This window comes from Schistocerca americana, chromosome 2 (assembly GCF_021461395.2).
Source record: "Schistocerca americana isolate TAMUIC-IGC-003095 chromosome 2, iqSchAmer2.1, whole genome shotgun sequence".
Taxonomy (NCBI): Eukaryota; Metazoa; Arthropoda; class Insecta; order Orthoptera; family Acrididae; genus Schistocerca; species Schistocerca americana.
Genome location: NC_060120.1, coordinates 163,665,205 through 163,680,306, shown reverse-complemented (window position 1 = coordinate 163,680,306; position 15,102 = coordinate 163,665,205).

Sequence of the window (15,102 nt, the reverse complement as noted above, 5' to 3'; positions counted from 1 at the left end):
TTACGTAGCAGGTGTTCACACGTTACAAATCTCAAGCTGTTGATTTTTGATTACTACTTTTTAATGTATGACGGTAGCTCTGTACAGATCCCGATTTTTGTAACGTGTCGCCCTCGGCTACGTAATTTCTGACGCTACTCGGGATGTTCGAATGAAACATCAAAAATAAATTAAAGTTACTTTCTTCTTCTACCTACTCCACAGTTTTAATTTATAACGGTCGCTGTAGCCCTGCAGGCGATGCCTGTGCTCGCTAGAAACAGTTACGTTGGCAGGAAACCAGTGTACGCTCCTTTGGTGGATACCTCTACCACAGGCTTAGTGGAAGCGGTTAACGCTTCTTTCTGAGTGAGCATGTTACTGACCTGCTGCGACTGGGTCAATAGATACACTCCGCTGATGAAGGTATTTGAATTATCTTTAGTATATGACTTTTAATCATTTTTATTTCAGTTCGTTTTTGTAATCAGGGGTAATCGTGTTAGTTATTGTGGGAGTAAATGGGTGTGGGATTTAACAATGAAACTGATTTTTTCGTAGGAAATATTTTGTGCATGAATGAGTTAGCAAGCAAGTATGGGATAAGACAAAGAGATTTTATTTTTACATATACGTAGAACATTTGGAATGCTCTCGATGTTTACGGTAAATTTATTAAGTACTTTTACGAGAAGCCCTAGGTTGAATTTTGGATCATTCGCGGTTTTCCGCTGGCATAGTGTAATCACACTGTCACGTGGAAAATGGTAGGCTTCAAGTTCATTCCTTGTTAGTTTCAGTAAATGTATGCACCTTCAGTGCTTGAATGTTATCCATAATATATTCCAAATGGATAATAAATTTTTCTTTCATAAGCGAATGAATTTTAAGTGTGTGCGCTTGGGTTCCCTCAAACAAGTATGTTCCAAGTAAAGCTTTTAGTATGTCATTATTCAGTGAATCGCTCTCAGTATGTAGAGTGGAATGAATAGTTACATAGCCAAATTATTTTTAAGGTAATTACGTCACAGAGAGGATTTTGGCGGTTTGTTTGACTTGACGAAATTCAGTTTGTCCATTTATAAATTCTCCGACATTTGCGTACGCATGTAAATCGGCATGTGCCACCAGTTTCTGTTCAGAGTACGTTGTATTTCGCCTCTTTAGTAAAGATTCTCTCTGCTGAGTTGGCATTACGTTTCATGATGGTATTTGCACTGATAATGCGATGTTTATTTCGATTTATTGTGGCGTGAATGACTGAGTGTACGTACGCAAGAGCGGTTTCCTAATTCAAGTATCCTTTCCTTACGCCAGCTACCCCCTGTCGTTATCCAGTTTAGTGCTCTGACGTACTAAATGCAACTTTCATGTGAAGCACAGTCCACAGCAACGCATTATATTGTTAAATGCCATTTTCAATGTCTATACTATGTCCATTTGTGACCTAGTTGTTCAATAAATTACTGGCACCGAATGTTCAAAAATGAATAATACATCGCCGCCCCACCCCCACCTTAGTAAAATTTTGAAGGGATAAGATAAAATCCGTATTAATGCAATATCTATCTCCTTGATTAATATATTATTTTAAAAGTATCAGATATGACCATTAAAAGGTCAGTAGATCAATTACTGAAGACGAGGGTGTGGATAAATTAAAGTAACAGCTCTATGCATTTTTTTTTGTAATGATAATCTTTTGCCAGGAAAACAGAGAGTAGAAACGTTCTATTCACCTGTCCTACCAGCTTAGGAGAATTTCTAATAGAACAGGAGGCTTTCACGATTCCTTTCTAATTTGGTTTGTTGTAGAAGTGCAATTTTATGTACCGATTTAGCAATGGCCTTTAGCGACTCGTTGGCAATGTTCGTCCATATACTGGTTGAGAAGAACATGTACTCGCTGACAACAGCATTTCCTGATGAATGGCGCCCCATGGTGTTCATCGGAGAACCGCGTTTCTGTACTACACTACATGCACTTTGTCAGTGAAGAGAGCAGCATGTTGGGGGATTGCCTCATTCTGCCGAAGTTTTCGAGAGACACAGTGGTTTTCCTACCGGCGTCACGGTGTGGCGAGCCTTCGGGTATGACTTCATCTCACGGTTCGTAGTGATCATGGCACAAAGATACGTCATGGTCAGCCTGCGTAATCTTGTATTACCTCTCATGTGCAAATATCTTCGTGCAGTTTTTTAATGGGACAGATCTTACCCATAGGTTGCACGTGTCTTTTTGAAAAGGCTGCCCGAAGTCAGGTACTCCAGTGGCCAGCAAAATCGCAAAATCAGGACGCGATGAGACATATGGGACCAACTCGGATGAAAACCGTCCCTGTGCCGGTAGATAAGGTATCAAGGACTAGTTACAAGCGTTATGGACCGGCTTGCCTCATTAGAAGGCACTGTGACATTATAATACTCTTCCGAAACCAAATCAGTGCATGCATCCCAGCCAGGTGGTGTGCACCGCCATACTGGTAAGTCGGATCACATTAAAAAGTTCTTTGATAATTTGACTCGATATCTTAATTACTGAAATACTCCCTCAACCGATGAGATTTTATTTCCTCCTCTTCTGGGTGATTAACGATTTTTTTATTTTATTTATTTATTTATTGATTTGTGAGGCAGTATAATTCTGCGGCTTGTTCCGTCAGTATAGCTGGTATAGCGTTGTGCAATGTAGCATTCCACCATCACCAGTAGACTAGATTGTCACATGTAGTAGGACAACGCCGCATTTCTGCAGCTAGTTACATGTTGGGAGCCTATATTTTGTGACAACAGCTCCGGCTAGAGCGAGTATACTACTAGCTCATCGGGTAGTGGTATTCCACTGGTATCGCGTATTCGAAAGAGAAAACGTCTGTGTTAGACATCTGTCGAATGTCTGGCCAAGCAGCTACAGCCTCACTGACGAGCGTCATGATTTACACAAAGCCAACGGTCAAGACCTATCACCCAGCCTCGACAGCTCTAAACGTTGAACATTATCTACCGAAGCAAGGCCACCAAGTAATTGCCATCACCTGATACGCCAGCCAGTCTCAGAGTCATGCGCTCGAATCGAGGCGTCTGCAAAGCGCCTGTAGCCACCTTGGTATACATGTGGTCCACGCCAGCGCAGCCGTAAACTAGCTGTACTCCGCTGCTAACTGCTGACGTGCGTGAGAGTGGCCACCGTCATTCCAACCGTTGTTATGCTGTCAGATCATCCAGATGCTTCGGCAAACTCTCTTGCTGACTGCTGGTCACCGCAGGTTCCTGGACTTCAGTGATTGATGTTCTATATGGAAGCATCTCGATTAATAAAGACTTCAGTTATAAAGTAAGCATTCTAGGCTGCATTCTCCAAAGTATTGGAGACTCAACCCCATACCTCCCCCCACAATACCGTTTGAGAGGCAGAAGCGCCGATCCAGCGACACTGATGGCTACACAGCGGTCAAGCACAACCGACCACTATTGTTGTTATACATAGTGTGTTTCCTCAAAAATGGAGGAAGAGAGCGTTTTCTGAGCCCCGGGGGACTCCATTCGAATATCACAAAAAGTACTAACAGGCGACTTTTTTGTTTTAATTCACGACTTCTAAATTTTGGTGAGTGAATGTATAAAAGATTTTCCGAGTCGAACAACTGTGCTGGGATCAAAACTATGATGTGCTAAGTAAATTATTTCTACTCAGAAACGGGACTTGGTTCAAATGGCTCTGAGCACTATGCGACTTAACTTCTGAGGTCATCAGTCGCCTAGAACTTAGAACCAATTAAACCTAACTAACCTAAGGACATCACACACATCTATGCCCGAGGCAGGATTCGAACCTGCGACCGGAGCGGTCGCTCGGCTCCAGAATGTAGTGCGTAGAACCGCACGGCCACTCCGGCCGGCGGAAACGGGACTATTTCATTACTATTTCGAATGTTTTGAAAGAAGGCATCAGCATTGGAATTCGACGATAATTATTGAAATCTTTTTTGTCACCTTTCTTATAAGGTAACAACGGGATATTTTAATCTCTCTGGAGAGGTTCCCTGTCCCAGAGATGCAACTAACGACATTACTTATTAAGCTGGAAAAAATCTTTAATTTTTTTTATTTCATCAGCACAGTGTAACCCTTCGTTGTTGAGAACTTTTGTAGTTGTATTACGTAATTTCAGTATGTTGGTGGTATATGTAATTGCTTAAAGGTTTTTGGAATGAAACTTTTAATATATTCTATTGCTTCTTCAACAGAATCGCTTAAGCATATTTTTCCTGCAGCATTTAGAAAGTGATTGATAAAAAAATCGGAACTTTTAATTATGTTACAAATTTTTCATTCATTAGTTTGTGCACTGATTGGTCACTGTGCCTTCCGGTTTAGAATATCCCATACAGTTTTAAATTGTATTAACTCCATTATTAAATTCTGTCATTTGGTGCATAATTACGGATATTTCATTTAACTTCCTGAAAATATTGTAATATTTTATGCAGAACGTAGGTGACATCGGATCTTAACTTGTTCTGACAATTATATAAATTTTCGTTTCCATCTTACGTGATATTTCAATCATTTTATTACTAAATGGATTCCCTGTTTCCGTAATTGACTTTCTGGAGAACTTTTCCGTGTGTACCTAATCCCATACCACTTCTTTTAATTTACTGTTAAACAAATGGTTCAAATGGCTCTGAGCACTATGGGACTCAACTGCTGAGGTCATTAGTCCCCGAGAACTTAGAACTAGTTAAACCTAACTAACCTAAGGACATCACACACATGCATGCCTGAGGCAGGATTCGAACCGGCGACCGTAGCGGCCTCGCGGTTCCAGACTGCAGCGCCTAGAACCGCACGGCCACTTCGGCCGGCGCTGTTAAACACTTTTACTTTGGTATCACCTATAAGTCACACTGTTTCGTATGAACATGTAGATTCATGAGACCGAGTGTTTCTGTTGTCTTGTCCAGGCAGGAAGATTAAGGTCTAGGAGACACGTCATGGACTGTGTAAGTTAATAAGGGAGCGTAAGACTTTTGCAGAAATCTCTGCGCTTGTTAGCATGTACCGAAAATCTTTGTGTACATGGTAACAAAATTTGGTGAAAGGGTCGGAAGTTACACATGTATCGCGTACAGTCTTTCGTTTCCAGCTACAGGCGCTTCGAGCCTTCTTGATAAATGCCTAGCAAAACGAGTTCGCTATACATAAACTTAGGCTTCCGTAACCTTTGTCACAGTCAACAAAACTTTTCTGTGTTTGTGACCGCATTGTCAAGATGTAAATTTACATATTGACAATGTGGTCACAAACCCAGAAAAATTCTAAAAAAATTTAAATTATATTATAGAATATTATAATAAACTTAAAAAATTATAAAAAAAGCTATGTAAATTTACATGTTGACAATGTGGTCACAAACCCAAAAAATTTCTGCTGACTGCAACATCGCTATAATCAATAATTAGAAGCAGAAACGTCGGTACTACATTTTCTGGGTGGGTGTACCAATTTGACATTGTAAAACACGCGAAATGTAAAGCAGTGCTGGTGTGCTGTGATTTAAAAGTGGCGTCTCTCGGAAAAAAGCGTAATATTTCACCACTGCGCCACCCAACTCGGTGTAGAGAGAACTGGAAGAAACGAGAGGGAAGTGGCGCGGAAAGGACCATCCGTCACTATTGAGCCGTTAAGCCTCCGCGCTGCTCCGCACCACTCCGCATCCGATTTCGCGTCACAGACGGCCACATGGCGTGCGCCCCCTGTGTCCAGTGTTGCCCGCAGGAAGCACAGCCTCGAGGCGGCGGCCCAGCTTCTGGGGTCGGCAGGAAGCGCGCCCTCCGGCGCCGAAGAAGCCTCGTCGCCCCGGCCGCGCCGGCGCCGACGCCCGTCACATTTCTCTCTGTCCGCATGAGGCCCCTTTATTTGAGCGAGTCCTCTTCCACCCAATTACGCCTTTACCCATCCCCTGGCAGCCGCTACCTGCAGCCCGCTCGCCCCCTGCCCCCTTATTCGCCTCCTTTGCCCCCTTTGGCCCGGCGCTCTTGCTCGCCCTCTCCTTTTATCCCAGCGACATCTGGCGCAGCTCCTCTACCTCGGCGCACCGCGGCGCACGGCAAAGTGGCATTAAATCATGCAGAGAACAGCGCGCCGTGCCAGACTGAGTGTTCTGTATTTGCAATAGGCACAGCTCCTTCTCTCCGGCTGAACCCTTAGCCGAGTCCCCCCTCCCCACGCTCGCTGATTCCGTGAGGCAGCTGCAGGAGTAGGAATCCTGCATTCTGAATGCGAGCGCCAGATTAAGGAGTGACATCCACTCACGGGAATGTTAATCGGTAGTCCGCTGCAGAGACGTTTTCTCTTGTAAGTTCATAGGCTTCCCCAGCCGGTGCCAGCTTGAATAAAACAATTTTCAGCATTAGGTCACGTCATAATGAAACTAATATCCCTCCGACGTTTCGATCCTCTTTTCAACGGCGCTGTTCAGGGCGATTCACAGTATCCCTAAAGAGGTAGAGGCACTGACAGCAGAAACTTCACTGGTTTATTTGTTTCATTGTTGTACAATTGAAACGTCCCCTTAAAAAATTAATGAATTACTGTGCTGATAAACATCTTACATCATTTGATTTTCAAACAGCTGAGCAGAACTGAATGTACTCAGACACTTCGCTCTTCACCTATTCTGATCAACACTAAACTGACACACAATATTTTTAGCGCAACGCAATCTGACTTTCAATAATCCCTACAAAAGAATGACCCTGACTAACATTAACCTATGCCTTTCACAAATCACTTACCTCATAAAAATCGTCGTTACTCGAACTACTCCAATACAGCGAGCGCCAGTACTGCCAGCTAAATAAAAGATTCTAACTACTGAAGGCACTAACTACTGATAGGCATAGTTAGCAAATGAAAGATTTTGATAGAGAACAAACAATGTATTTACCTTAATAGTGTTCAAAAGTCATAATAAATATATAGCAGTTCATGGCATCCAGTCTTACAAATTTACTGTCTCTGATGGACACACGTTCAGATCGTCCGCTCTCAAAACTCCGCCATCTCTCTCCCCACATCCACCACTGCTGGCGGCTCACCTCCAACTTCGCGACGCTACGCGCTGTTAACAGCCAATTGCCCAACACTACAATACCGACTATTCCGACAATGCCAACCAGCCACAGACTTCACACAGCACAGCCAGTGATCTTCATATAGAGCGCTACGTGGTGTTACCAACATAAAAACCTAAACAGCCTACTTACACAATTACCCGGCATAATGTCCAAAATTATATTATTCATCCTTTACATTGATTCCAGCTGTAATATAAAACAAGTTCAGGAATTGTCATATGGCCAAATTCTCCCAAGTTTAGAACAATGACAAGCAGGCCGTTCTCTGCCTCTCTTAGAGGGAGAACATCTCGGCCATAATGAAGGGTCTACGAAGTCGTTCTTGCACCACCGTAACAGAGGCGTGATACTGTACAAATCATCACATGAGGTGATGGGTCTCTGTTAGCTTTTTTTACAGTTATATTTCCATTGACTTCGGTCAAGGACTGTTTGACTAGATACAATTATGTGATACAGTAATACAAACAGTATATTTGCTGGAACTGATTACGAAACATACAAGCACAGCCAATTACATAATATCAAATTATGTAAAGGTAAGCGAATAATAATGAGAGATAATTTTAAAAATAACTCCATATCGTATTGAACTGGTATTTTTAATACGTTTCGTACTATTGCATAAATTCAGCCTTCAACCATTTTGAAATATCCATTTAATTTTACTATTAAAATAGTATTAGAGCTGGAATAGTTCTTTCATTTAAGGGAAGTAATAAGTAGAACACAGATTTGTTACCTCTTTGGTTATTAAAAATCTACGATGGGGACTACTGTCTATTCAGTTGAAGGCACTGTTAGAAAGAATCGTAAACTGCTAATTATACGCAGTGCACCGCTGACATGAGCTCGTCGCAACATGGGATGTAGCATCTAGCGTAATTTAAGTTCTATTTAGTCCCTGCTTTCCTCTTTATCTGCAAGAAAGTTGTATTGAGGATCACATATTGTCTTTATAAACAAAACGTCTTTACAAAATACGCAGAAGCACGAAAGTAAATAGCCGGTCAGTGTGGCCACGCGGTTAAAGGCGCTTCAGTCTGGAACCGCGCGACCGCTACCGTCGCAGGTTCGAATCCTGCCTCGGGCATGGATGTGTGTGATGTCCTTAGGCTGGTTAGGTTTAAGTAGTTCTAAGTTCTAGGGGACTGATGACCTCAGATGTTAAGTCCCATAGTGCTCAGAGCCATTTGAACCATTTTTGAACGAAAGTAAATAAAACTTTAACGGTTTCAGGCGACACGGAGCTATTTAAAACAGCTAAAACAATCATTGAAATAAATTTCTAATCTTCAGTGTAGGTGAGGACTAGTCTCATCACCTTATATGGATACTTGCTATTGTTGATGCATCCCAATCCCCAGAAGCACATAAATTCGTGTCTATTTGTTCTTATAACCCTCACCAAACACGTAACGAGCGGTGAGTGGGTACGAAATCAACCCCCGCCCCCTACAAACTTCCCCCCAGGCACAAATCCACCACCAGATATTTTGACCCCCCCATCCACCCCGCAGAAAAAAATTTTAGCTATTACATGTGTGCTCTTCAGCCATATGATATTTCCTACTGTTTATTATGGCTGGCGAATATTTTGGCCACGGAACCAGCGACTTTAGCCTATAAATTGCAGGATGCTGGTGTGCCACACCTTGCAACTAAGAGAGCTCACTGTACTGGGAAAATACGGTTAACCTGTAAACCGCAAATGTATTAAGATGTTTCGATTTAAATGTCCTTGAAGAGGCAAGATAAGTGCACAAGCTAACTCCTTTATTTAACATCCACAACTCAGCCCAGGACATACTAGTGTTTTTTGCAAGTAAAATCTGAGTGAAGATACATTTCTGAAAGCGAGTGCTTAATTTTACCGTAAGAATCATTTTTTTTATTTATTTGATTCACTTTAAATCCTACATTTAGCTCGACCTTAAACCATCGAATTTCGATAACGGATAAAGATTAATGAAGACAAAAATTTCTATTTGAATTCATCCATTTATTTACCTTCGTGCAAAATATGCACCGATCCACACAAGTTCAAAGAATATATTTGGAGTGCTTCAGAAGCCTCGCATAAAAACACGTTTTTTTTTCACGTAAAATCTAAATTAAGCAAGATTTTTTGAAACAGTTGAAACTTACCTTAGACCAGGGCCTGATACACCGATGAAACTAATTTGTACCATCAGTTCCTCAGTTTTTAAGGGATGACTATTTTTATTACACGTAAGATTCGAACGAGGTCAACTGTTTTTGCACGTAAAACCCGAACGCTGCACGTACAAATGTTGTCTTTAACTGAGTATTAATTTCAGCCCAATTAAAATGTTTTGCAGAGGAATTAATCAATTCGTAAAATTTGCGTAGGCGCTAGATCCGGTTTGTCGTTCGGACTTTGCTTAATATGCTGTAACATAGCTATAGTAATAGAGATGTTCGAATGGTTATACACACGGCCGCTGGTACGGATTCAATAAAAAACTTTTCACCTCATGTTCCTAGCTCAAATAGCAAACGAGAACCAGCATCCCCTAAACCGCGATTCTGCACAAGGCCTTTTCAGACATACGTGTTACAGAGCTTCCGCTCTTAGACTGAAATGCGGAAATCACTATACGCTAGGGGATATGTCTACAAGTTATACGTGCAGCACCTTTTTTGCTGATTGGTCTGCAGTATCGTTAACCCTAATACCAATATTAACCGATATTCAGTGTAGCTGAATCAGTTGATGCACCTCTTTGCTCTGGTAGGTCACGAGCTCACATAGCTGTTAACCAAAAATCCGACGGCAGCCTCAGACCTCCACCTTTGAATAGCCTTTTTTCATTATGATTTCGACAATACAAAATGAATGAATGAGAGAAATTAAAAATATCCTAAATAAAGATGGACAATATTGTGGTGGACACAGAAAAAATACAGCTTTATATACGAACATATTTAGGGTGGATTCGTTAAATAAAATAATAAGGTGTTCTCGGCGAACTTCTTGCGTTACATCTGTATAAAAGACTGGGATTTCACCAGTATCCACCATTGTCTTCATCACGAAAGGATCTGACTGTCAAATTCCCCAGACTGAATAATGTAGAAATGTTACCACTTAGACCTAGATAGTACTTGATCACCAGGGATGCTTCGTCGAGCATAGCGTCGTTGTTCCTATCACAATGCGTAATACGGGAGATATCTATTTGAAGTCCATTTCATCAATCTCTTGGTTCAACGCACTGAGCATATAACATGTATCTCTGTTAACTTTATTGAAACGCATTCCGATTTCCACGGCACCATTTATCGGTGAGACCCGATAATTTGAAGCGTGAATGAAAATCCATGTCTTCTCGATGAAAATTTTTATCGTTATCCACATTTTTTATCCTGTGATCGGTGTAGCAATGGTAAGCCGTTGGTGCTGACAGATCCACGTAATTAGTACCACATTTACAAGAAATATTGTAAATATCCAGCAGTCTGGGTAATTGCCTCACCTTCACAGGGTGCACTAGCTCTTTTAGATTCCTACGTGAGTGACGACAGCAATGTTTTTCCTAGAACTTCACCCGATGTTGCTCCGTAAATTGGAAGGAATATTGTCTACAGATCACATAGTGTACATTAACCTAATAAGCATTAGAATTTCCTAGAGAGCACTGACCATTCTCGTGTTCAAATACACATTTTATTTGGAGGCTTAGGACTTTTTATTCCGTCCCCGGCTGTCGATGTATTTAAAACATCGATACATTTCCTTGACTTATCGGATTGTCTTAATGAAATTTATTTAATGCTACCTATGATCAGATGCAACGATTTATTCATTTTGTCAAATGAAAGTAACTAAAGGAAGGAAGACTGACTTTTTGTATTATCACACTGACATATGGAACTAAGTGAAGTGTCCAATTAATAAAATGAAAAGTAAATATCGAAATCATTTGCAATAACAGCAAAAAGTAATGGAGATACTACAGGATGTCACGATCCCTTAGGACTTCGCATTCTACACTACAGGACTATTTTCGGTTTTGAGAAACATTTTCAGCAGCCTTTAGTTCCTAGGCCTGTGTCTCCATCATACAGTTTGCTATGAAGCTGGAATGTGCTGACGACGAATGTATTTTAGCGCGTTTAGAAGGAGAAATGTCAAGAGAAGTATTTTTTTGCAGCTAATGTATCAGTTCCATTACCAAACTCTTTCATCCTGGCAATAAACATATACCCTTCTAAACCGATCTTGACCACCATCTTGAATCCGGCTCATTTAGTAGAATTAGAAAGAAAATTTGAGTACAAAAAGCAGAGACAGTAATTTTCTAACTTTTTTTAACTTTAAGATTAGAAACATAGTGAAAACAAATGGTTCAAATGGCTCTGAGCACTGTGGGACTTAACATTGGAGGTCATTAGTCCCCTAGAACGTAGAACTACTTAAAACTAACTAACCTAAGGACATAACACACATCCACGCCCGAGGCAGGATTCGAACCTGCGACCGTAGCAGTCGCGCGGTTCTGGACTGAAGCGCCTAGAACCGCTCGGTCAGCGCGGCCTGCCAAACATAGTGATTTCGATTTAAATTTATCAGTAACCGGCTTGCGAAACTCAACATGCTGACAGCGAAATAGTGTCATTATCGTCGTCAGTCTCAAACAGACAATAACAAATGCCGCAAGTCACATGATATGTCACTTGCACGAAATAAACTACGAAATTGAGGGTGCCTTTGTCGATACAAAAGCTCCAATGTATCAATACGCTGCTAGTCTCTGCAGCCGTAAAGTAAGACGGAAAACACAAATATCTTAGCAAGCCGGATCTTCGCGTCGGCCGGCCGCGGTGGTCTAGCGGTTCTAGGCCCTCAGTCCGGAGCCGCGCGACTGCTACGGTCGCAGGTTCGAATCCTGCCTCGGGCATGGATGTGTGTGATGTCCTTAGGTTAGTTAGGTTTAAGTAGTTCTAAGTTCTAGGGGACTGATGACCATAGATGTTAAGTCCCATACTGCTCAAGCCATTTGAACCATTTGAATCTTCGTGCTGTTGTTTATCTCCAGGGTCTACCAAACATCGGTCATCTGGCTCATCGTCATTCGTCCAAGCACGATCCGTCTCCTTATTTCATCTTCACAACTTCTCCGTCGATGATTGTTGACCTAAGGTGGATGAAAGAATGCACGACGTCCATTTCCTTTTTTCGACCTGTGAGTCGGACCTGTGCTTCTAGATCATTTATAAAGAGGATGAACTTGCTTTACTATTGTTAGCAGCTCAGCAAGTTATATAGAAATTGTATAGTTGGGGTGAGGGGTAGGGGGAAGTAGGACATAACCCTGTCGGACACACGTTGACACATTAAAGAAATCATACATTCCAGCATCCGTCTTCACAGCCAAAGGTTTTCCTCGGGTTGTCAGTTATTTTTCATAAGTTGAGATTTTGTTCACAAGTGCCTTTTCCTTCAACAAAACCTGCTTGTTATGTGTATGGGAGGTTCAATGTACGCTTTCAACCGTTGGTTCAAGCAAAATTTTGTTGCTTGAGATATGGGAGGAATAGTTCGGTATTTGGAGCACTTTCTAATTGATACTTACTTGGGCAGGCAGGCGAAGAGAGACGTCGACAATTCTTCTCTCCACTCCCAGTTTCCTGTACAACCACTGTACGCCACTGAGAGATCCCTGGCAACATGATCACACCATCATGTATTTCCCTCGAGTTTTTGATATGTTACGTTTCTTAATCTATCTCGACCTTAAGTTTTGCAGAGCAGCGCTACGGGGTAAGATGCATAAAATTAACTGCCAGTGGTTTCAGCTCATATCGATGATTGGATAATGTAGTAAGATGGTCTGAGTCTAGACTGAATCATCGTCTTGCCATAATATCCACTATCACTTAGTTCAGAACTTGTGTGGTGGGTTGTTAGGGTCGGATGGTAAACAGTTTACACTGCTTTCGCTTGAAACTGAGAAGATACAGTTAGGGCAGAGCGAAAAACAAACCTTAGTACTAAGGGCAGCGCTTTTGTAGACACTTTATCTTATATTTGACGACTGCTTTCACCTACGATCCTGTAAAAAAGAAAAATTGCTCCTGTCCCGACGACTATCAGTCCATGTTTCGTTGAACCATAAAAGAAAGAAGTGCTCTTAATGTGAGCCCGAGATCGTCAGACTGGCATGTCATCATTGGAAATCGGTCGACGGCCCCGGGATAGCCATTTCGCGTGTCTCAACATCGTAGAACCAGCGATGAAGGCTGCATTCAGAACAGCGTCTGGCATTACCGACACAATCTGTCTCGAAATAGAGGACTTTTTCCTCCTGCCATCTCCCTCCGTTTGCTGTCTTCAATTTTCTCTAGGCTATCCTTGGAACACAATGCCACGCGATCCCGAATTACTTGGGGAAAATACACTCCTAGATCTGGAAACTACATTATGAAATATCATGGGAACAGCGAAAATCAATGTGATTCAAAAAGTGTATTCAGTAATATTGTGTTATGTGATTACATTCTGAGGCGCAACAAGATTTTTCTTTTCTTCAAGGCTATAAATCGTACAGGGATTTCATGTGTTCCGGAGTGTTACCGGGGAAGATTTCCATTCTGCTAGCGTAATGACTTACTGTGAGTTCTACAAAATACTTTTATAATTTCCCTTTATTATTCATATTCAAACTTTCGACATCTTTAGTATATAAAGCAACCCAGGAAATAAAATTTAGCTTACATTCAGTCCACCTTACGTACTCAGTAGCTTCTTTGTTTCCTCGCAGTCTCACTCACGATCATGGATAAAAATAGTGTCATCAGTGAATGTTATGATCAATATCTTTTCACCCAGAATTCTAATTCCGATTCTCGCCATTCCTTATATCTGCCTAATTCCTTTTTCGATATAAGTGTTGAACAATAGAGGAGACTGACTGCATTCCTTTCTTATGACGATGTTAATGTGAGCTCTTTTCTCTTGGATTCTTATTATTCTTGCAGCTTACACTGATTTTTTGATGACTTCAAATATGATGTTCAGTTTTTCTTTGAGGCCGCTTTATCTGCATCGACAGATCGTAAAGCATGTTCGCAGCGTTAGAACTAACTGTGGCGCTTTTACTGTCCCTAAAACCAAAATGATCATCTAACATCCTTAAAATTCTTTCCCACTTTTCTTTATATTGTAACTCCTGAAGGTTTCAGAGCCTAACGGGCATTCCATCACGTTTCGTGATTTCAATGGATGGCTTCGACGTCTTACCGCGATAGTGGATCTTACAACCATCAGCCATCCTCAGGCAAGTTTTGCATTGTATAAACCTCATCTGAAGATGTCTAAACGATTGCTAGCTGATATGTCGTGGCAAGATGTCGCCGTTATCCTGTTACCGTCTCGGAACCTGGTGACATTCCCGTATTTTATGTTCGTCAGCAACTTGAAAGCATGTGTTGTCACCGTGATGTTGCTATAGTGGCTCTGAGCACTATGGGACTCAACTGCTGAGGTCATTAGTCCCCTAGAACTTAGAACTAGTTAAATCTAACTAACCTAAGGACATCACACACATCCATGCCCGAGGCAGGATTCGAACCTGCGACCGTAGCGGTCTCGCGGTTCCAGACTGCAGCGCCTAGAACCGCACGGCCACTTCGGCCGGTGATGTTGCTATAGTTCTCGGACGTAATTGCCTTTGCTATCTTCAGTATTATATGTATAATACGATTCCGAAAGTCTGGTGGTATGTCTCCAGTCTCAGAAATTCTGTACAGTAATTTGATATACATTTGCCACATCCTCCAAAATGTTTGGAAATCTCACGTGACCGTTATATACCAGCGATCAAATGCGCCAACACATCTTGGCCATGCTGTGCTCGACTGTCACGAAGTCTGACCACGCCTCAATCACGTGACATGCCGAACTATTCCATTCGTCCTGATATCAGAAAGCGTAACTGCGTAGGCTATCGCGGCC